This window comes from Triticum urartu, chromosome 4A (genome assembly GCF_056163025.1).
Source record: "Triticum urartu cultivar PI428250 chromosome 4A, HENAU_Tu73, whole genome shotgun sequence".
Taxonomy (NCBI): Eukaryota; Viridiplantae; Streptophyta; class Magnoliopsida; order Poales; family Poaceae; genus Triticum; species Triticum urartu.
The window spans coordinates 167,383,656-167,407,595 of NC_141876.1; the positions used below are offsets into that span (position 1 = coordinate 167,383,656).

The window sequence follows — 23,940 nt, forward strand, 5'->3', positions numbered from 1 at the left end:
AATCTGCCTCAAGAAGAAGCAACATGGGAAGATCCAGCTTTCATTCAGAAAGTTTTTCCTGCATTCAGAGCTTGAGGACAAGCTCCAGCTCAATTGGGGCACGCAAGTCTGAACATCCCCTGCTTCGGCATGCTAGTTGATTCTACAACCCTCCATCTCACATCCTGTGGTATAAAGGTTCATTGAAGATTGGCAGCTATCATCCCTTGATTGATCATCCAACAACTGAGGTGGCGCCAGAAGGGCTATTCATCGTCCGACAAGACCATGTGCTCTGCTTTTCTTCTTTTTCACTTTCTAGCAACTGTAATGGCTATATAAGCCAGCTCTTTTTCTCATTTGGGGCATGTAAAAGATTATTGGGTGTAAACCCTAGCCGCCAGTGGCATGCTAAACTACCTTCCCCCTTAGTGCAACTGAAACCCTAGCTCAATTTTCTCAATATTTGCCTTAATTTGATCCAGTTCTTGCTTAAAACCTGTTGATTGGGACTCTAGTCCTGATATAGTGTCACAATGATACATGGATCTCTTTGGATTTTTTTCCATTGAAAAAGGAATACGTTGCACCTTACCAAACCTGAGAAAGAAAAGCCCCCATTAAAATCTTCTGGTGAGGACCAAACAGAAAGGAACCCTGGAAGGCTGCACTGCTAAATATTCTCTCAAGTCTTTTCTAGACATCCTACCCTCTTCCTTTCGTAATGTAGTGCATATACTCCACATAAATATTTCGTAATGTAGCCAGGGAGTAGATTTTTTGATAAATCAAACCTCACAAAATTTGTTCAAGTTTGTGGAGAAAAATATTTACATCTAGAATGGCAAACATATATCATTAGATTCATCATAAGATATAATTTAATATTTTATATATTTATTATTGTGGGTATAGATAGTTTTCTTTACAAAATTGGCCAAAGCTTGACTTTTCACGCACTACATTATGAATCAGAGGGTGTACTACACATACAAAGTACAATATGTTTTTGTCCCTCAAGTTTACAAAAAGTTTGCATCTAGTCTTTGGAGATTTTTTGTGCTATATTTTGTTCTTGATGTCTCAAAACCACATAACTTACGTCCAAAGCCGAAACAAAATGGTACTGAGACAGATGTGTCACTTGTTTTTGGTATCCCACATGCCACATCAATAGTCACACACGCACGCACTGAAACATATGTGGTAGGCAATGCGGGAGGACGACACACTCTCCGATGATGCAAGGTTGGAGAAAATGGTGGAACGCGCGGGGTGAGAGTGACTCTGCTGCTACCCTCTCCTCCGCCATGCTCACACAACACTGGATCTTGGCTGCTGCACCCTCCTTCTGCGCCCAAGTCCATACCCTACAACCCCTCTGGATCCTACATCACATGCAGTTCATCGAGCTTGGCCGCCTCCTAACAAAGAACTCATTGTGGTTGACGACTAGGAGGTCGCCCTCCCCGGTGCAGTTGATGCCTTCGTCTTGAATGGGTGTGAGCACGAGGAAGGTGGGTGGCGCCAATGACGAGGTGAGCTTCGGCGGGATGATCACGAGCGGTGGGGTGGCAGCCGGCGGCGAGGCGCGACATGAGCGACACAAGCTTAGGGAGGTGAGGCACCTGCACGCTGAGGAGACATGACTTGCAAAACAAAAATGGCCCATTCGAGTCGTTATGGGAGGAGAAAGAAAACCCAGTGATATACCTGGTTCCCCCTCTAATCTACTTGTAGTTGAAAGCTATCTGGTTTTGAGACATGAGAGACTAAGTGCATCACAACAAATTTGAGGGACCAAAGACATACTTTTTTTCATGTTTGATAAATAAATGCTAGCAACGTCAAAATAGTAAGCGCACATCAATAAGAGTAATGCTACATCTACGTAATAATAGCTACGGGATTAACGTAATCAGCATCATGGGGATTTGCGATTGGAGCATGGGAGAGGAAGGGGCCACCCCCTGAAAATCACGGGGGGAGAGTTTGTTTGGTAGTTTATGTAAAACTTTTCATTAGTTTACGTAGATGTAGGATTTTTGCATCAATAAAGTACAATACCTTCGGTGTGGACGTTCCTTTCAGGCGCCCTCGAAATGATCGTACCCATCTTGATTGCACTTTCACCGTTGCTAACGCACATATGGTAGAGACAAGAGATTTCTGTTTGCATAAAAGTGATGGCAATACAGTACTTGCTTCTTTTTGTCCACCGACCTTCCATTATCAGCGCCCGTAATCATTGAATAAGAGAAAGTAACGGTTTGGACTGGTCCTATGCGATAAAGTTGGGTCGAAGATGGAGGCTTTCAAAAAAAAGTTGGGTTGAAGATGGAGTTTACAAGAAATAAAATTCGTGTTAATGATGACCGTTGCGGGCGATGGTTGAAATTGAATTGTTAGCGGGCACAAAAAGAATAATATACCAGTTTTGCTAGACGCGAGTCGTCTGAAATTGAAATTTGGGTAGTTGATTCGGTGGAGAGGAAGTAGCAACCGCGGAGGAGCACCGAGGCCGTCAGCGGAGGCAGCAGCAACCATGGTGGAGTAGCCTCCTCGTCTATCTTAGGGGTGCAGCGGGTGCAAGGGGAGCATCAGCTTCCTTGTCTATCTTAGGGGTGGCGGGGGTTGCAGGTTCGTCGGCGTCGGAATTGGAGGTCTGCCAAGGTTAGAGGGAAGGCCTTGGGTGGCGGCAAGCTCGATGGTCGGGGGAGGTTTAGGGGACGGTGGGGCGGCGAGGCGGGCGCGGGAGCGCCGTCGGCGGAAAAAGGTGGTTAGGCCAGCGGTGGCTCGGCAGTTCAAGGTTGAAGACGATGGCTGGAGGTTGAAGGCGCTCATCTGGATGTTCATTCTTCATTGGACGGTATTCTTCATCTGTACGAGCAGCTGCAGGTTGTCTACTAAAAATTTGCGTGTGCAATAACATTCATATCTTGAAATTGGAGGGCTTGCTAGTGATTTTTCTCTTTTTGTAATTCAACATGTAATAAGGTCAGCAAAAGTTTCAACGCATCTATGTGCCAAGCGTGACAGTGAATGTGACGGATAGCTAGCTCAAAGACACCCCGGCTTCCTCTTGACCAGCCTCCAGGCTGATTGTCGGGAGAACGCTTTTGTTTGAATAAAAGCTCTTTGTATTGTCCGCAAAAAAAACCCTGTTTATACTCCCTCCAATCCATTAATTTAGTAGAGTACAACTTTGTAGTGCTAAATTAGCCACAATTAACATGGATTAGAAGGAGTAGATGTGCTATAGAAAATGAACAGTCACATATACCAGTTTTATATAAAGAAAAACTGTGTGCAATGACTTTCATCCGTGACAAGTAAGGGTGTGTTTGACAGCAAAGTATTGCATAAACTGTAGTATTGAAAAACTGTAGTATTTTTGTCTATAGGTCCTAGAAACAACAGTTTTGACATATCAAAGTATTTTTGTAGTATTGGGAATACTGTAACAGTGTTTGACTGGTGCATGTTTAGGACGACGTAAATTAGCTAGCTAGCCATTTCATAGCAGTCGCAAGACATGCACGATCTTAGCTGACCAATGGTTGCAAATTGAACAGCCATGCATAAACATACCCGACGGCAAGCTATGCATCAGCGGCATGGCATGGAAGTGCGTGGCGTTGCTCTGGCTTGGCTGCGGCTTGACCGACAGCTGCTAACGCGGCGCGCTGAGGCATGTGGCGACGTTGGGGAGCATCGCATGGAAAGCATGCAAGGCCGGTGTGGCTATGATCGCTCACAAAGGCCTGCGCAGGCTCAGCCAGCAGTGTGTTTGGAGTTAGCGTTGTAGCCATCAGCGTGCACGACCATGGCATGAGCAATCTGGGCATGTGGTGTCCATGGGGCCGACCTGATGCACATCACGTATGAGGAGAAGAGAAGCGCAAGTGGGAGTAGGAAGGACACCATTTTTATTTGAGAGAATTCCTTATTTAACATCGTGCTTAAATTTTATGCCCTATTTGACATCGACAAATGATTTCTTCCCTATCTAGCAAGAAGTCTAAATTTTATGCCTTTTATAACACTTCTATCCATTTTTAGCCTAAATGGCGTCTAAAAAGACCATTTTGCCCCTCATGTAGTATGTTTGTGCGTGAGTGGGTGCGTGCTGCCGTGCGCGTGCGCACATCTATGCTACTGATGATGCGCGTGTGCGTGCATGTGTTGCTGCGTGTTTGTGGGTGCGTGCGTGTGTGCACGCGCGTGCGTACGTGTGTGCTACTGTGCGCGCGCGCGTGTGCGCTGTTGCGTGTGTTGCTCGGAATGTGCTGCCACGTACATGTGTGTTGCTGTGTGTGCTGCGTGCGTGCATCTGCCTGCGGTGGTCACTCAGCGGCTCGCCGGACGGCCGGAGTTGGCCGTGCCTCACATCTCACGGCCAAATCAGAGGCCAGATTGGAGATCGCCAGCGCTGGTCAAAGGATGGGAATACGCTGCGGTGCGGCGATTGTACCCGGCCATTGGAGAGGCGTGTAGGAGATCACGTGATTTAGGCCTTCTTCTTACTGTATGGCCCTGTGGCCCAACTAATTGCAAGTAGAATAGCAGATGATGCATGAGCCTGTGTAGTCAAATTTCAATTTTCGTTCATTCACTAGCGTGGTATGCGGGAATGACGTACCAAAAGCCTATGTAGTCAAGCCACTACACGTATAACGTGGCTTCTCCACTGTGTGCTGTTGAGCGTGCGCGCATGCGTGTGTGTTGTTGTGCGTGTATGTGCTGCTGCGTGTGTGTGCGCGATACTGCCCCGTACTGATGTTGTGTTTGCTACTGTCCCGCACACGCATATATTACATGAGGGGCAAAAGGATCTTTTCAAGTGTCTTTTATTCTCAAAATAGATGAAAGTGTCATAAAAGACATAAAATTTAGACTTATTGTTATATAGGAAAGAAAAATGTATTCAATGTCAAATAAGGAAACGAAATTTAAAATAGTGTTAAATAAGGAATTCTTTCTTTTTATTTCTATTGCCTTCTCTTGGCTTGTCCCATGGCCGGCGATCTTTAGGGCGGCTGTGACGGCTTGGGAGCGAGGAAGGCGATAACGAACAGTCTTGTTTTTTTTTCGTGTGCTCTGTTTTAAAAAAAAAGGTCCAGGGTTTTTTTTTAATGTAGAGAAAATACCACGGTTTTGACAATACCACAGTATAAATAGTACAGTTTTTTGTGGTTGCCAAACAGCTCACGGTAAATTAAACCATGGTATTTTGAAAAACTGCAGTATTGTCATAATACTTTGAAAAAACTGAGCTATCAAACGGGGCTAACTGTGTAAGGAGAAAATAGACAGCTGTAGATATGATTCATCATCAGTTGTCCGTCCTCCCCGCTGGAGCAGACGAGCACTTGCCGTCTAGTTTGCGGACGACGTCGTCGTTGCCGGCGAGCATGAGGTACTTGTCCTTCCTGGTGAGCATGGTGCAGCTGTATCCAAGCGCATCTCCGATCTTCTTCTGCACGAGATTGGCTATGTCGGCGCTCGGCACCTTCCCCTCCCTGACCACCACCATGCGCACCCGGTCCAGGAACTGCACCGTGTAGCACATCCTCGGGTTGACCATGTAGAAGAACGGGTCGAGGCACTTGAGCCCCCCCCCCCCCGCCGTGGTGGGGTAGAACATGGCCGTCTCGACGGCGACGCCCACGGGGACCACGTCGTCGCTGAGCTCCGCGAAAAGTGGACTGAACCGGAGCAAGTACGGCTCGCGGCAGGTGGTGCCCTCGCGGCAGACGACGACGAGGTCCCTGTTAGAATTAATGGGCTAGGCCCATAGCAATTTCTGAAATCTCAAAGCCCATGTGTAAAATGGCAAGTTGTGGTGCTAAGTTTAGTCCCACCTTGGAAGTTGAAGAAGAATTGGACCTCTTTATATAGTGGGTTCTCTCTACCACTCTAAGTGGTGTGTGAGAAGGGAAAGGGAAAACCACACGCGCGCGCTCGCTCGCCTCGCCTGGCCGGGCCGGGCCGGGCCGTGGCGAGGCGAGGCGAGGCGAGGCGGCGCGTACATGCGACATGCGCGTGAATGGTCCGCCGAAATCCGGTCCGTCTCCTTGCAGGAGCGCAGCTTCCTTTTGCCGTTTTATTTTTATGTCTTGGCAGACAAGTTTTTTTGATTTCTTGTCCGGTAAGTATACGAATTAGAAACCGAGTCGGTTTGGGATTGTGGTCGCGACACAATACCGCCTCTGGTCCTAATATATATACAGCTACCGGCTGCGGCCAGAGACACACCGAAAAACACCTAGGGTTTTGCCTCATCTCACAACTTGCGTCGCCATCGTAGTCTACTCCATCCCAAACGCCGGCGTGCATCGGCGCGTGGGAGAGCAGGTCTCCGGAACCGTTCGTCTTTGCGATCCTGCACCGGGAGAGGACGAATTAGGTTTTTGGGAAGCGCTGTGCGCGACTGCTCAAATTCGTCATCACGGGTCGTCTTCCGTCTAAGTCGGGCGGTGCTACTCATCGTCGTATTCATCGCCGTCAGCAGCAGATCGTCGCCAACATCGTCATCAACACTGTCGCACCCATAATAGCTAACGATCAGTACGTCCAACATCCTCTGTTCATGTCTGTTTCTACAGCTACTGTTTCGTGTTTGCTGCTGTTATGCATGTCTTGCTGTTCTTCTAGTTTGCTAGATTTTTGCATGCTAGTATCTCTTCTAGTCATGAATTATTTACTGGAATTAATCATGAACTTGCCTAATTTTCCAACAATCCAAAAACCTAATTATAGGCAATTTCCTGAGTTAACTATGGCTGGATTCGCTGATGCACTGAGGCCGGATAAGTTTACCGGTGTGCACTTTAAGAGGTGGCAGGTGAAGACCACGCTCTGGCTTACTGCTCTGAAAGTTTTCCACGCTAGTGTTGGTGCTCCAGAGGGAATGACCGATGAAGATCGGAGAAAATTCCAGGAAGCCAATACTATGTTTGTGGGATGCATTCTGAGTGTTCTTGCTGACCGTCTGTGTGATGTGTACATGCACATAAACGACGGAAAAATTCTGTGGGATGCACTGAATGCAAAATTCGGTGCAACAGATGCAGGCAGTGAACTGTACATCATGGAGAGTTTTCATGACTACAAGATGGACAATAACCGTTCTGTGGTTGAACAAGCTCATGAGATACAGTGCATTGTGAAGGAACTTGAACTCCTTAAATGTGTTCTACCCGACAAATTCGTGGCTGGGTGCATGATTGCAAAGTTGCCTCCTTCATGGAGGAATTTCGCCACAACTCTGAAGCATAAGAGACAGGAGATATCAGTTGAAAATCTGATTGCATCTCTTGATGTTGAAGAAAAAGCTCGGGCTAAAGATACCACTGAAAAAGGAGGTGAGGTTCAGCCTACTGCTAACATGGTGCAGAAGTACCCACAGAACAAGAACAAAGGGAAGAACAAACCTGTTTCCAACAAGCCTACCAAGACTACTACCTTCAAGAAGAAGAAGTTCAACAAGGCTGAGCTAGAGTGCTACGCCTGTGGGAAGCCTGGACACTTTTCCAAGGAATGCCCTGAACGTGCAGACCGCAGAGGGAAAACAAGCTCCAAGACTGTCAACATGGTGACCGCTAGCAATACTGATGGGTATGGTAATTTACCTATTGTGCTTTCAGTATTTCAATCATCTTCGTGGTGGATTGATTCGGGTGCTAACGTTCATGTGTGTGCTGACATCTCCCTGTTTACTTCTTATCAGGTCGCAAGGGATTCTTCCGTCCTAATGGGGAATGGGTCACATGCTTCTGTTCGTGGCATTGGCACGGTGGATCTGAAGTTTACTTCGGGAAAGATCGTGCAACTAAGGAACGTGCAGCATGTCCCTACTATGAAAAAGAATCTAGTTAGCGGCTCCCTTCTATGTTGAGATGGATTTAAGGTAGTTTTAGAGTCCAATAAAGTAATCGTGTCAAGATTTGGACAATTTATAGGAAAAGGCTATGAGTGCGGAGGCTTGTTCCGCTTTTCTCTTTCAGATTTTTGCAATAAGTCAATAAACCAAATTTGTGCTAGCGTTAACGATGATGCAAGTATTTGGCACTCTCGTTTATGTCATATTAATTTTGGTTTAATGTCTCGGCTATCCAGCATGAGTTTAATTCCGAACTTCACAGTTGCCAAAGGTTCTAAGTGCCATAGTTGTGTGCAATCTAAGCAACCTCGAAAGCCTCATAAGGCTGCCGAGGAGAGAAACTTGGCACCTCTAGAACTCATACATTCTGATCTTTGTGAGATGAATGGTGTGTTGACAAAAGGTGGAAAGAGATATTTCATGACTTTGATTGATGATGCGACTAGATTTTGCTATGTTTATTTGTTGCAAACTAAAGATGAAGCATTAGACTACTTTAAAATCTATAAAGCTGAAGTTGAAAATCAACTAGAGAGAAAGATCAAGCGTCTTAGGTCCGATCGTGGTGGAGAGTATTTTCCAAAAGTTTTTGATGAATTTTGTGAGGAACATGGTATTATTCATGAGAGGACGCCTCCCTATTCACCTCAATCAAATGGAGTGGCCGAGAGGAAAAACCGCACATTGACTGACTTGGTGAATGCCATGTTAGACACTGCTGGTTTATCTAAGGCATGGTGGGGGGAGGCTCTATTGACTTCATGTCATGTCCTGAATAAAGTTCCCAACAATAATAAAGAGAAAACCCCTTATGAGGAGTGGGTTGGGAGAAAACCATCACTTTCTTATTTGCGCACTTGGGGATGTTTGGCAAAGGTCAATATTTCCAATTCCTAAGAAACGCAAACTTGGACCAAAGACAGTGGATTGTGTCTTTCTAGGGTATGCTCAACGGAGCATTGCTTATAGGTTTTTAGTGGTAAAATCTGAAGTACCTGATATGCATGTTGATACTATAATGGAATCTCGTGATGCAACATTTTTTGAGAACATATTTCCTATGAAAGATATGCATAGCATTGCTAGATTTTCTTCTGAGATAATTCCTGAATCTAGTACAACTGATGAATATTTCGAACAATCACATGAGGAAATCCTTGAGAAGGATAACAATGAAGTTCCTAGAAGGAACAAGAGACAAAGGATTGCAAAATCCTTTGGTGATGATTTCATTGTATACCTTGTGGACGACACACCCAAGACGATTGCAGAAGCATATGCATCTCCGGATGTAGATGATTGGAAAGAAGCTGTTCATAATGAGATGGACTCAATTCTTTCTAATGGAACTTGGGAACTAACTGATAGACCATATGGTTGTAAACCTGTGGGCTGTAAGTGGGTGTTCAAAAAGAAGCTAAAGCCTGATGGTACTATTGATAAATACAAGGCGCGGCTAGTGGCCAAGGGCTACACTCAGAAAGAAGGCGAAGATTACTTTGACACCTATTCACCCGTTGCTAGAATGACCACCATTTGAGTGTTACTTTCCTTGGCTGCCTCTTATGGTCTTATCATTCATCAAATGGATGTAAAGACAGCTTTTCTCAATGGAGAGTTGGAAGAGGAGATCTATATGGATCAGCCTGACGGGTTTGTGGTAAAGGGTGAAGAGAGAAAGGTGTGAAAGTTGTTAAAATCTTTGTATGGTCTGAAACAGGCACCTAAGCAATGGCATGAGAAGTTTGAAAGAACTTTGACTTCTGCAGGATTTGTCATTAACGAGGCTGATAGGTGTGTTTACTATCGCCATGGTGGGGGCAATAGTGTCATATTATGTTTGTATGTGGACGACATACTGATCTTTGGTACAAACATTAATGCAATTAATGAGGTCAAGTCTTTTCTATCAAAAAGTTTTGACATGAAAGATCTGGGAGAAGCCGATGTAATTCTAAACATCAAACTTATTAAGGATGAGAGTGGGATTACATTAACGCAATCTCACTATGTTGAGAAGGTCTTGAACCGATTCGGTTTTATGGATAGCAAGCCTTCTCCAACACCTTATGATCCCAGCGTGACACTCAGAAAGAACAAGAAAGAAACGAGAGATCAATTAAGATACTCTCAAATTGTCGGTTCACTCATGTACTTAGCTAGCGCTACAAGACCAGATATCTCTTTTGCTGTGAGCAAACTGAGTAGGTTCATGTCCAACCCGGGTGATGATCATTGGCATGCACTAGAAAGGGTCTTGCGCTATCTGAGAAGTACTATGAGTTACGGAATTACTTATTCAGGGCATCCTGCTGTGCTAGAAGGATATAGTGATTCAAATTGGATCTCCGATGTTGATGTACTTTACGCAACAAGTGGGTATGTATTTACTCATGGTGGTGGCGCAGTGTCATGGAGGTCTTGCAAGCAAACCATATTGACGAGGTCAACTATGGAAGCAGAATTAACTGCTTTGGACACAGCTACTGTTGAGGCAGAATGGCTGCGTGAGCTCTTGATGGACTTGCCGGTTGTTGAAAAACCTGTACCGGCTATTCTTATGAATTATGATAACCAAACGGTTATCGCTAAAGTGAACAATTCTAAAGATAATGCAAAGTCATCAAGACACGTGAAAAGACGTTTGAAGTCTATCAGGAAGTTGAGAAACTCCGGAGTAATAACTGTTACATATATACAAACAGACAAAAACCTGGCAGATCCCTTTACAAAGGGACTATCACGAAATGTGATAGATATTGCATCGAGGGAGATGGGTATGAGACCCATAGATGTTACACCATAGTAGTAACCCAACCTTTGTGATCGGAGATCCCGTGAATTAGGATCTGGGAAGAACAAGCTATTGGTTAACTAAGGAGAGTAATAACTTATGATCGTCTCCAAGTGAAGATGCAAAACTCTCAGAGCTGTAAGGCTCAGATCTGTAAGGCAGGTCGGCAACATGCCTTAATGTGGTTCTATTGGCTATAATTAGCAAAGATGCTATCCTACAGAGCAGTCTTGAAAGAACACACCTATATGAGTTCTGACTGTAAACGTCGCAGTCTATGAGATTTGGGTGATCTCTAGTAAACTCACGAAGAGACCAGGGAGTATGACGTATAAGCTCCAAACCGCGGGGTAGCCTACTGGCGGTCAGGTACTGGTTAAGACTTTGAGTGAAACCTGTTCACACAAAACTAGCAATTCAAGGCATAGTCCATTGTCAAGTTGTGAATGGATGTAGCTTAAAGTTCTAGGCAGAAGTTCAACTTAACAGTCTCTGCTGAAATACTGGTATATTAAACAAGTGGTGAGAGAAGGCAAATCTCTAAATGGGTATTTGAGATCTGGTGGGGGATTGTTAGAATTAATGGGCTAGGCCCATAGCAATTTCTGAAATCTCAAAGCCCATGTGTAAAATGGCAAGTGGTGGTGCTAAGTTTAGTCCCACCTTGGAAGTTGAAGAAGAATTGGACCTCTTTATATAGTGGGTTCTCTCTACCACTCTAAGTGGTGTGTGAGAAGGGAAAGGGAAAACCACACGCGCGCGCTCGCTCGCCTCGCCTGGCCGGGCCGGGCCGGGCCGTGGCGAGGCGAGGCGAGGCGAGGCGAGGCGAGGCGAGGCGAGGCGGCGCGTACATGCGACATGCGCGTGAATGGTCCGCCGAAATCCGGTCCGTCTCCTTGCAGGAGCGCAGCTTCCTTTTGCCGTTTTATTTTTATGTCTTGGCAGACAAGTTTTTTTGATTTCTTGTCCGGTAAGTATACGAATTAGAAACCGAGTCGGTTTGGGATTGTGGTCGCGACACAATACCGCCTCTGGTCCTAATATATATACAGCTACCGGCTGCGGCCAGAGACACACCGAAAAACACCTAGGGTTTTGCCTCATCTCACAACTTGCGTCGCCATCGTAGTCTACTCCATCCCAAACGCCGGCGTGCATCGGCGCGTGGGAGAGCAGGTCTCCGGAACCGTTCGTCTTTGCGATCCTGCACCGGGAGAGGACGAATTAGGTTTTTGGGAAGCGCTGTGCGCGACTGCTCAAATTCGTCATCACGGGTCGTCTTCCGTCTAAGTCGGGCGGTGCTACTCATCGTCGTATTCATCGCCGTCAGCAGCAGATCGTCGCCAACATCGTCATCAACACTGTCGCACCCATAATAGCTAACGATCAGTACGTCCAACATCCTCTGTTCATGTCTGTTTCTACAGCTACTGTTTCGTGTTTGCTGCTGTTATGCATGTCTTGCTGTTCTTCTCGTTTGCTAGATTTTTGCATACTAGTATCTCTTCTAGTCATGAATTATTTACTGGAATTAATCATGAACTTGCCTAATTTTCCAACAGTCCCCACTGTCCAGGAGTCGGGCCATGGCACGTCCGTCGGCGTCGCGGTCTCGTGTCAGCCGCACGGTGCTGCCGATTGGAGAGATGAGCTCCGAGAGGCGGCTGAGGCTATACGACACGGCGCGCACCGGTCGGTCCAGCGCCACTGACACGTACACCGGGTCGAGGAGAGTGCGGTGGTTGCACACAAACAGCTGCCCGCGCCGGCAACCTCGCTCGACGCCAGCGGTCTGCAGCGGTGGCCGATCGCCGGCCTTGAGCCGCCATGACATGCCGGTGGCCGCCAGGATCGGCGTGGAATATCGATATGGCACGGTGAGCGCGATGGTGAGGCGGGCGGAGGCAAGGGCAACGCTGAAGGGCAGCCACATGAACATGGCGAGCGTGCTGCCAGCGGTTGGCCGGAACGCGAGACGGCCGTCATGGAACACCACGGCCTTGGGGTACTTGCTCCTCGGGAGCGCCTGCCACGTGGCCCTGTCGCCTCTTGTCGCGAGGTAGATATCCTGGACGTCGTACCCAGAGAGCAGAGTAAATGTGTCACAACTCATGTAGCCTCATTCGGTTTGGAGGATTTTCGTAGGAAAAACATAGGAATAAGGATTCCAGAGGAAAATTTCCTATGTATGCATTCGGTTTGTAGGAAATGCGTGCAGGAATTTCGTAGGAATACTACTCATTTCCCGTGTTTTTGGAGGAAACTACACATCCACTCAAAGCTCATTTTACGCGTAGGAACGAGGCAAGTCAATTTCTTAGAATGGCAAGTGCCATCCTATCATATTCCTATACTACTCCTAATTCCTACGTTTTGATTTCCTCCAAACCGAATGAGCCCGTAGTATGTGTTGTACTGCGTGATATCTTTGACAAAGTGTCATACAAAAGGTAAGCTCGTGACAAATGGTACAGGACACCGACTCGTTCATCACAATTGTGAGCGGTGAGAGGTTCATCAAAGTATATACGATCTTTTTTGACACTAGTATAGTTTCAAAAGGTGTCTTACATTATGAGACGGAGAAAGATACTTTATTACAGTATTTAGTAAGAGACCAACCGATTATGAGAAAAAGGTAGAAAAGCATGTGTACGTAGGTGACGGATTACATGATAAGCACGGCATCAACTTATTTGACAGATGAAATGTGCATGCATACACGTACTACTCCGTACTTCGCATATTTCCATTTAGATTTCTCTTTGGGTGTAATTAACAGACACACAAACACATGTAGGAGTATGTATAAAGAGTATGGTGTTGTTCTTTATATAGTGATTAGTTTTTTTTTTCGGGAGTGATTGCCAAGAGAAAACACGTAGCTTGCTAGATGGAGATTTATGTTACACTACGTACCTTGCAAGAACGTGAAAGAGGATGCAAGAGAAACTCTAACGACCCGCAGAATCCCAGAGCATCATCACCCTCCGCCATGATCTTCTTCTCCTCTACCAACACCACCTCGTCTTCTTCCGCCATTAGACGGTGTAGAACCCCCACAGCACCTTCATCTCCTTTCCGACGACAGCCTCGGTGCCGAGGTAATCCCTCAGGAGCCCCTCCACCATCACTCTCGGCAACCGCCTCGTCACGCACACTCTCCGCCCGCCAGCGGCGCCGCTCATCCTCATCGCCTCGAACCCTTCAGCCGCCACGTCCTCCATGAACCACTTGGGTAGCACGGCGCGGCCGGCGCGGAACCGGCTCGCGCGCAGCCCGCAGAAGGCCACCATGGCCATCACCCTCACTGCCACATCGCTGGCGCGGCCCATGCTTAAGATGATTGGGTAGAGGAGGAGTACGAGGCCTAGTAGGTATCCTCCAGCCTCGAGAGCCACGAGCATGAAGTAGGGGAAGAGGGATGACGACGACCGGAGGAGGAGCGCGGCGTCCACGTCGAGGACGAGGGTTCGCCCGGCGGCGATCTTCTCTGCCATGGGAGGATGTGAGGATCTGCCGAGGTGGTGCAGCGAGGAAGGGTGCGGTGATGATTCAGTCATGGCGGTGGCAGTGACCCGGCTGGAGATCGGAGGCCTAGTCCCGTGGAGGAGGAAGGAGAGCAGGGCGGAGAAGAGCTTCGGCTTCTTGGCCATGGTGGATAGATGCGCTAGCTTGTTATGGTGAGCAAGCTGCACCTAGCTTTACAGTATATACTAGATCGGAAACGCGCCTTAGCGCAAGGGTGCCGGTCACAACAAAGTGTCCAAGCAGGTAATGCTCAATTTAGTAGGAAACCAGGTTTAGCGTACGTATTCAAACAGGATACAACGAACTAATAAGAAGAAAAACATTCACACGCAATAGGAACAAAACATCATTGAGTTTGACATCGTCACGAGAAATAAGGCAGCATTCGATTTAGTGCGCTCATGAGACCACAAAAACTAACCACTTGAAATTAAGTTTGGTACTAAGATCACGAACATGAGAGAGGAAGTACCAAGAGAGGAACACATAAAAAGGTAAAAAACTACATAGCCATAGCTATTAGACATACTAATAAGTTGCTTCATTCAGCTGCCTTGTCGATCAACTTCATAGGCGACATGTCACATTAGCCTGATGCCGTCAATCCGTTAGATACATTGTATAAAACGATTTATGTGTAAACAATGATGCACTTGCGATTCTAAAGCTGTTGGACAGTGAGCGACGGTCTCCCCTTTTCAATTTCGAAGGCAATGGCACATATGATACTATCTGATCCCTGCCGCTTTTACAAAGCCTGGTCAATTATTTGTTATCGTTGGTCTCTTGTCCGTATCCGGGTGCACTCATATCCAACCCGGTAATAAAACCATTGAAGTATTCCATATAAAACATAGCATTATCTATGAACTGACCCATGACTGCAATGCCTCTCAATTATGGTTTGGACTTAATCAAAGAGATGCTACTTGCCAAACCTCAACTCCTACGTAATCCTGTTTTCGCTAACCTGATAATAGAAAAAAAAATGTATCTCAGGATGGAAATGTAGAGACTATCTCAGGATGGAAATGTATCAAGGAATTACTCAAAAGAAGTTCAATGATCAAACTTCTGATATAACTCCTTTTCTATTAAGAGCTGATATCACTCAATATATCTCAGGATAGAAATATATCTGATATTACTCAAAGGGTAGGTGATGGTAGATACTCACAACAGTAATGACCTCGTAAAATATATAAAAATGACTATCTACATGCCATCTGCGCATTTGTTATAAAATGTGACATTAAATACCTAAGCAAGGTTTGGTATGATAGAAACCAAAAGCAGGCCATAGTAGTAAACTACATGGTCGACCATTAGATATATAACTTTGTCCACACGCCTTCATCTGATTTGCTTGATATATAACTTTGTCTTTGTCCACACTCCTTCATTTGATTTGCTTGCATATTGCGACACACGGATCTGCTAAAGGACATATCGGGTTAGCAAACTATTCAAATAGTGTGCCTCATGGATAGGGAGAAAATAATTTGGCCTATATGAAGGAGAATCGCTTTGGACAATATTCAGTGATGTGGATAAAGTGTAACCTCTTTAACATAAAATAATATAAAAGATAAGAGTAAAAAAATTTATCTTACTATTCTACATGGCACCCAGAAAACATAATAAGCCTACTATTCATAGATATCCTCCAAGATTTTCTTCACAAAACTTGATTACACTATGCGATGAAGCAAAGTAAAGGCATCTCACCTTTATTATGTGCCTAATTATTCAACACTGACAGAGGTTTCCAAATTAGTGGTTTTGTTTTGGCATATAAAGAAACTGAAGTTCATAATATATAAAAGCAAATTAATAGAGATTAGATATTGCAACCATGAATCCAATCCTCTAGTGATTACTCTCATTCTAAAGTTAGAACAGACCAATAAAATTAGATACTGCAACCATGAATCTCCTCTAGTGAATACTCTCGTTCCAAAGTTAAACCAAAGATGAGAGCTAATTATATATGCACAAGGCATCCAGAGAAATGATCTGGTTGTTCATAAAGTCAAAACCACTATATTCATTCAACCAAGCATGATTCAAATCAAACTACCCTTCAACCTCCATCGTAGGACCTATTGAGATATAATGATATAATGGCAGAACGAAAGGAAAAGAAAACAAAAAAAAAAGTAAAATCATCGTAAGAGCATCGAATTCATATCCTAATCCACGGAAGCATCATGCATAAAAAGTCTGTGCATGATGGAAATGTAGAGACTATATATCTCACTGGCGGACATCCACATAGTTGAGGTAGAAGAAGCTCGTCGGCTAACATTACCACAAGGAGGAGCTCAAGTTGGCCTTGGAACAGCCTAGTGTCACCGTGGAAGTCCAGAAGCAGTCCAAGCGGTGTTCCCACTATGACCTTTAACTCTGCAAGAAGTGTCACACTCATACAGAAAGAAATTGTTCTCTTCCATCCACAGAACACAAAATAACAAAGGTAAATAAGTTGTCTACTCAAAATTCGGAACACTTCATCTAATAGGATGACACAAACAGAAGGCCGTCGTGTAAAAAGCAAGTTCACTAAATTCGGCAGATGATTAGTAATTTAGCATACTTGTAACCTCGCCAATGGACATACGCATCCTCACATTTAAAGATTTTGCATTAACATAACCCAGTGTTATAGTGATAGTACGTTCCAACTCATTCTTGAAAAAAAGAAACATTGTACAGTTAAAAACGAATATCAAGTACAAGCACAAGCACATGGAAAAGGACCACGTGGACATTTTTTCCGTTTCGAGCTTGGATCACCTAAACATTTTTCTGTTTTGAGCTTGGACCACCTCAACATTCACCACCAAAACAGAGAAGAGAAGGTTCCAAACAGAGCAAGTCAAGGAACAAATTATCCAATTGTCTATATTCATGGATTAGATGATGCAATAATAATAGTCATGGAACTATTTCTTTAATGCATAGGAAGCCAAAACAATTCATTAGCACTATTCTCGATCAATTATCTGAAGTCATGGAACTATTTTTTAATGAACATCTCATTAGTGTAACTTATAAATCAATAGAAACAAATAATAGGTGGATCCAAATATGAATGAGGAACCAAGCAGCTTTACTGTATGCAAATTAAAAGACTTCAACTCTGTACCCAATGTTGATCCTCGCTTGGCGTGAGATAACTTCAGGTGATAACGGGTGTAGCTTGGTAACATCAAGCTTGGTTAAATCCTACTCCATCAATCATCGGTGCCACACCATTCTCTGCCATAAAAGTAGGGAGACAACACTAAAACAAAGAAGAGTAAATGTTCCTTTCACTAACGGATGAACTTTGCAAATAACACTCAAAACGGGATGAACAACAATGGGAAATTTTCTTCCAAGACTGCCGCAAATCATTATGAATCATGGGCATGTGTCATGCACACACACATGATGTATTTTTATTATTACTGTGCACTATTGCCCACTCCTCTATATATCATTAAGAACAGGTCACTAAATCCTTGATGGTTGGCACTAAGATAAAGTCACATGTTCAAATTTTACTAACCTAAGGCAGTAATTCAAACAGCCTGTTGAAGCCTTTTATAGCAGGTCACTAAATCCTTGATGGTTGAATCTAAAAATAATGAACCATTAAAAATGCAGCCCCACAAAAAGATGTCACTCCCCAGCTTTAATAGTTTCGGAATAAATTAACTCTTTTATAGCTCTTATCTGAAGCAAAAGGAACCTGAACCACAGCAACACAAGCAAGATCATTAACTAAACAGCTCACTCCCATCGCTATACATCGAACCGTAGGTTAATAAAGAATAAATTTATCTTTCCTATACACAAATATCCATCCAGCACAAAATATAACCTCTCACAAGAACAGTTTATGTCTGGAATATTTGGACTGATGTCATATTCATGCATCCATGATCAAAGCTCAAGTGTCAGTCTACATGGATTAAACCAGGGGAGCATACCTCAATATCATTTCAAGTATACTAATAGAAAATAGCTGCCCATTACATTAGAATTTATGTATAATGGATAAAATCAATTTGTTATTTATTTTACAGAACCAGTAGAGGATGTCCATATAGAACATGACAAGTAGAGTTGCCGATCTGAGCTAAGATGTGCACAATCTGGAAATGCAAAATATCTTAAGTCATCCGGTTGTTTCCTGACTAACGGACTGCTATTCTTCTCACATAGCAAGTCATTTTTTGTGTGTGAATTCCATTCAATGAAAGAATATAGAAGGCTTAGCTATGCTGTATATGCACTACTCACTTTATTTCGAAAGAAAAAAAAAGTGTGCTTGCATGGTGGATTACACAAATCAAATAGATAACGGCAATGATGAATCTTGGCAGGAAGTGCACTAACCAGTCCGGTAGCCGTGGATGAACTTCGGGTAGGGAAACTGCAATCGAAGTGAATCCTTATACCTGTAAAATATCATCTCTGTCAATAAAAAGATGGGAAGCGAAATAACATTGAGATCACATCTGCGAAGGTAATGAGATACTCCATCTGCTCGAGTACTTAAATATGTACGTCTTAATTATGACTATTGGAGTGCTTGATATTCTTTAATCAAGATATAGCCATGTACTCTAAGATCAAATTGTATGGAGAAGTGTTCATAACAACATAAGCACATGGTATATGTGTGTATATAAATAAAGTATGACACAAGAGCTTATACAGGATAAATGTAGAGAAGATGTGTCAACAACATTAATAGGTCACTCCATGTCATAGTCCTTGGCCAAGGTCAGGGGACCTTGAATCCTAGAAATCTGTAGAGGAGGCATCATCAGGAGCAATCTATCACAACTCACAAAATCACCCAAGAGGCAGGTACAGACTATGTTAACCATTTATGTGTACAGAATATATTAACTTGCACCACACCGGACACATTTCTCACCGGTAGCGGATTAATTAATTTTCTGATTAACACACAAGCTCGAGCCTGCTGCCGCAATCAGCTTATGACCAAAGGTGAAAGAAATAGATAAATCACAAAATTGGCATAACTATTTGCCAACTAAAATATAAATATCCTAGGTATGCTTAAATATCCGACCCTGCTGCCGCAATCAGCTTATGATCAATGGTGTTTTTCAAAGCAATAAAGGCAAGGAAATGCTATAAAAGAATTACGGCTCCAAAAAAATGCAATAAAGGCAGCAAACTAATGTTTTCACATGGCTGTTTGTTGATGTGCTAGCTACAATTATAGATTGTACTATTCAAGTTCAGGCTGTTGTGTCCACATGTAAGGCCATTCAAAGATATCAGTGTTCACATGTAATATGATGTGTTCCTCTTGAGCATGCCATCTACGAACGACCACCTGGAAATATCAGGCAGGAGATGAGTACATGTAAACAAGCAATTGTGTGTAATTATCAGAATTCTGACAGCTAAGACCGCTCGAAATTTCCAACACAGTATGAAAAATCTTTGTTTGGCTCTTCTCTTTCCAAGTATAGTACATCTTCCAGGTGCATTTGTTTTCTTAACTATTTTTCACCCACCACTCTATAGACAGGAAATGTGAATCTTGATACATAAATACACATGAGCACTGTGAGTTATCTGATTCAGACTCGGATATGCATGTAACTGTAGTTTAAGAAGTTATAGCATCAGTTCCGGAGAAAACTCTTAAACTATATGTAGTTTAAGAAGTTATAGCATCAGTTCCGGAGAAAACTCTTAAACTATAGTACACAATAAAAGGGGATATATAAATCACCGTACTTCAGAGGTGATGAACTTGATTTGGAACAGGGGCAAGTACCTGAGACGGGTGGGTAGTAAGGAAGAATCCAACAGTAGGTGCAAACTCATTCCCGTGCCTAAAAGGATTGCAGACAGTGGAGAAGCAATCAGTGGCATATCATATTGCATCACAGAATGGAATCATCCAAAACCGAACAACGTTAATCATTAGAACATGTGGAAAATGCGAGTGAAATGAACAAATGATGCAATGAAATTTCACAAACCTAAACAGTGGACAGCAACTTTTTCGGATGTCCCAGAAACAGGTTAAGGGGTCAAACAGAAGAGGGAAAATTGCAAGGCAGCATGATGTTGCTAATCTAGAACTACTCCACAAAGCAAGTTTGGATCTACTCTCAGATCTACTCTCAGAACTACTACACAAAGCAAGTTTCGATCTACTCCATAGCTTTCATGGCCACCGTCTCTCGCTGTAGTAGTCTCGCTCATCCTCTTTTATTTTTTCGGTAGATGCCCACAGCCACAACACAATAAAAACTATCCTTGGGCTAATGAAAATATACGTGAATACTGAATCTGCTCAATAGTAGAAGAGAGTTCAGTTATCACCTCAGCTCACCTAGGAAGCAACAACTTCCATTTCCAAGAGAAAAATGACCAGGAAACGTAAGCCGCTATTGGCTTGATACCTGCAAATGACTAATTGTTCAACACTACTTTGGGAACGATCGCTCTGAGCAATTAACAGTAATAAACAAAGAACAAAAAGGAACAAAACAAAGCCAGGTTTTTTCACCTAAAAGGAATTGTCAAATGCAGCGATAGCATGCGTGCATTTCTCTCCAAATTGCACATGAGCTTTGACTGTAGGGAAGAGATAAAATTTCCCACAAACAAACGAACGTCCACAAAAGCTGCAAGTTGCATCTACTATCAAAGGAACACTTAGCATATCTCAAATAAATAGGTACGATAACCGTGATCTCAGGAAGCGTAGGAAGATGCATCTTATACTCTAGAGTTCAGATATATCAATAATTCATTTTATCCGACCTCTTTGGAGTTACACTGTTAAAGGGCATTGTTAAACTAAACAGCCGTTCTTATCCTGTAACATGCTACTACTTAGTTGCACCCTTCTTACTCCTGACACTACGAACTCCAGTTTATGTTGCGTACTTTATGCATATATACAAACGATGTATAAAGCTTGAACATGGCAAAAAAATGCAAGGGATTACCTGAATATATGATGCTGCAGTACACCAATTTTTCTAACTGAAATTAAACCTACCACTTCCTGCTCTCAGATTTTAGTTCATTTATAAACTCTACATTCTACTCATACAAGCATACCACATCTAATGTTCTGCTATAACCCAGATTATTGTTACCTTACTAAACTCATAATTATTATCAGTTTATAATGGAAATAAAATACCCTAACGCAACCCCTAGTAAATGACATTACGAACTGCGGTGTATGTGTGTGCTGCTATGATTCAGATAACTGAACTCTGTTCTACTATTGAGCAGATTCAGTACAAGATTTGGAAGTATATAGTGGTAACTAATAAAAATTTGGAAGTATAAAAGGAATCATACAACCTGCAAGATCTACTATAGCCAAGCAAAAGTGGTATTGTTAAGCATTGGTAAATAACTAAATATAGTAAAGGACAAAATGACTTGGCAAAAGCAATCAACACAACAAAAAGAGAGATGCAAGTCAGCGATAATTAGTTGTCGTACTGTTCTTTTGAAACTATACATATCTGTAATGTTCTTTTGAAACTATACATATCTGTACCAGTTGACCATGACTGCACAAATCTACATGATAACATGTTTTCAAAACATATCCTGAAGGGAAAATGGACCGCATGAAAGAAACAGGCGCAATCATCCATGGATAGCAGGATTGTACAGCATGCTAAACTACAGTAAAATGGAATATATAAGTTATATCACAATCCGTCTAAATGTGCAAGAAACAGTTTTTCTTACATAGTTTTATATGTACTGTGCATCTCCCTGCAATATTCAGTACCAAGCAGGCTGTAAATGTCATGGGTACGATACAGTCTATTACTCTGATTTCGATAAGCTCTTTACACATATTATAGGATAAAAATATTCTTAAAACGAGATGGAAGTCTTTAAACAAATCGTCATCAATGGAAATTATTTGCATACTGAAAGATATATTGAGCCTTACCTGCAATATAAAGAAAAATAGCGAATAAACTTCAGGCACTTTATTATGCTGCTGACAACCCTATACAGCAAGTGATCTGAAGTTTAAGCTGTTACCAAGCTCCCGACTAAGAATGCCATGAAGAAGTGTCTGTGAAGAAGTGATGAAACTTGTTTCCACAAAGATATATGTAATCATTGACAATTTTCTGGTTCAAAATAATAGTATAATCAGAATGCCATATAAGCTACCAATTCAGCAGCCTGAGCCCTGACAGTTGCTTCTCTTCGCTCGATCTTCTGAGTAGGTTAAAAAGCTCTCACAGCTACCATGGCCCAGATATAAAGATGACCCATATAAACTATGAACACAGAGCCTCCAATCATCCCCAAAGTTGAATATGTATAGATAGAACTGACTTTGTTCTTGTTCTGGTCGCTGACAAGCAAAACCAGTCCACTAGCTGTATTCCCATTGGTGGCAACCTGAAGAAAATATGAGATTAGCTCCAAAAAAAGATACTCAACAGATAGTCCATTATCAGTAAAATAGGTGAATGACTGGTAAAACAAAGTAAGTGAGCAGCACAAGATTTTAACAATGAAAACCAAAAATAAGCAAACCCCCCACAAAAAGAAGCCTAACAATAACAGTAGATTTATTAAGGCACAATCCATGCTCAAAATACAGGAGCTAAAATAAAATACGGACAGAGAAAGACGGGATAAGATGAGCACCTGCAATGGGATGGCCGAGCAAAGGCAGAACCAGCAAAGCATCCTCGATCAATAGGGACGGGAGATCATAGTGACCTGATATGTTATCAGCTCACGGCAGTCACCAATCCAATAGCAAATCCTAACCCTAGAACAGAAAAAAATCGAACGGCAACAGAAGACCTAGATGAGCACCGGTAGATAACAAATCGAACGAAAAATATTACACAAGAGTAGCGGTTCTTAGATGATGGATGCAGTAGCAGTTAGAGAGAGAGAGAGAGAGGGCCTAGAGTAGAACTGGAGCCGAGCCCTGCCTGGCGATGGAGAAGGAGGGGCCACGGGGAAGCATCTGCAGTCAGCGTAGAATGAGTGACGGGGGAGCCACATCGAGCGCCTCCGGCGGGTGCTCCTCGCCCTGCGCCTCTACCCCCGCCGCTTCGGGCCGCAGGCATGCTCAAAAACGCGCCGCCGCACCCGGGCTCGAGCTCGACAACGGCCGCCGCCGAACAGAAAACAAGGCGGTGCTTCCCGGAGGCGAAGAAGTCGGCGGGCTGGCGGCCAGCGGCGCGAGGGGGCGGGGAAGAGAGAAAGAGCGCAAGCTTTGGAAGGGGAAGGGGCGGCGGCGGCTCCCCCTCCGTGAACAGGAAGAGGGAGGAAGACGATTGGGGGGAAACCCTATGGGCATTGGGCTTTTATATCCCGTAGCGAAATTACGAAAATGCCCTCGGCGGGTGACAGGAATTACGCGCGGTGGCACGAGATTTTTACCGAGAGACGGTAACTATTCATTTCTACAGTGCCGTTGGCTCGATCCGACGGCCCAGCTCCTCCCTGCTCTCGATCCAACGGCCAAAATCGCATCAAGGAATCGAGATGGACGGTCAGATCTTCTAAATCACTGAGGAGGCTCGGTGAGACATCCTTCTTTTATCTCTTGATAGGACGGGGGCAGTAACTATCGAGCTGCTGGGAGCACCTTAAGCTTGCCAGTTTTAGCAGATCTATGCAGTCACGGGCAGTAACTATCGGGGGTACGGGTAGTTTTTTCTAGTGCCTTCTCTTGCAACAAACTCACGCT

The 23,940-nt window shown here is 43.7% G+C and overlaps 1 pseudogene across 1 annotated transcript; it reads right to left on the reverse strand.

The window, feature by feature from the left end:
- Window positions 1-5,237: 5,237 nt before the first annotated feature.
- LOC125554776 (putative glycerol-3-phosphate acyltransferase 3) lies at window positions 5,238-23,521 on the reverse strand (annotated as a pseudogene). Its single transcript, XR_015600636.1, has 13 exons — window positions 23,177-23,521; window positions 22,881-23,007; window positions 20,743-22,628; window positions 20,556-20,635; window positions 20,002-20,059; window positions 18,898-18,991; window positions 18,576-18,637; window positions 17,338-17,475; window positions 16,501-16,595; window positions 15,450-15,623; window positions 13,578-15,159; window positions 12,219-12,726; window positions 5,238-5,745 (listed from the first exon to the last, which is right to left on the reverse strand). The product of XR_015600636.1 is annotated as a putative glycerol-3-phosphate acyltransferase 3 (transcript).
- Window positions 23,522-23,940: the final 419 nt, after the last annotated feature.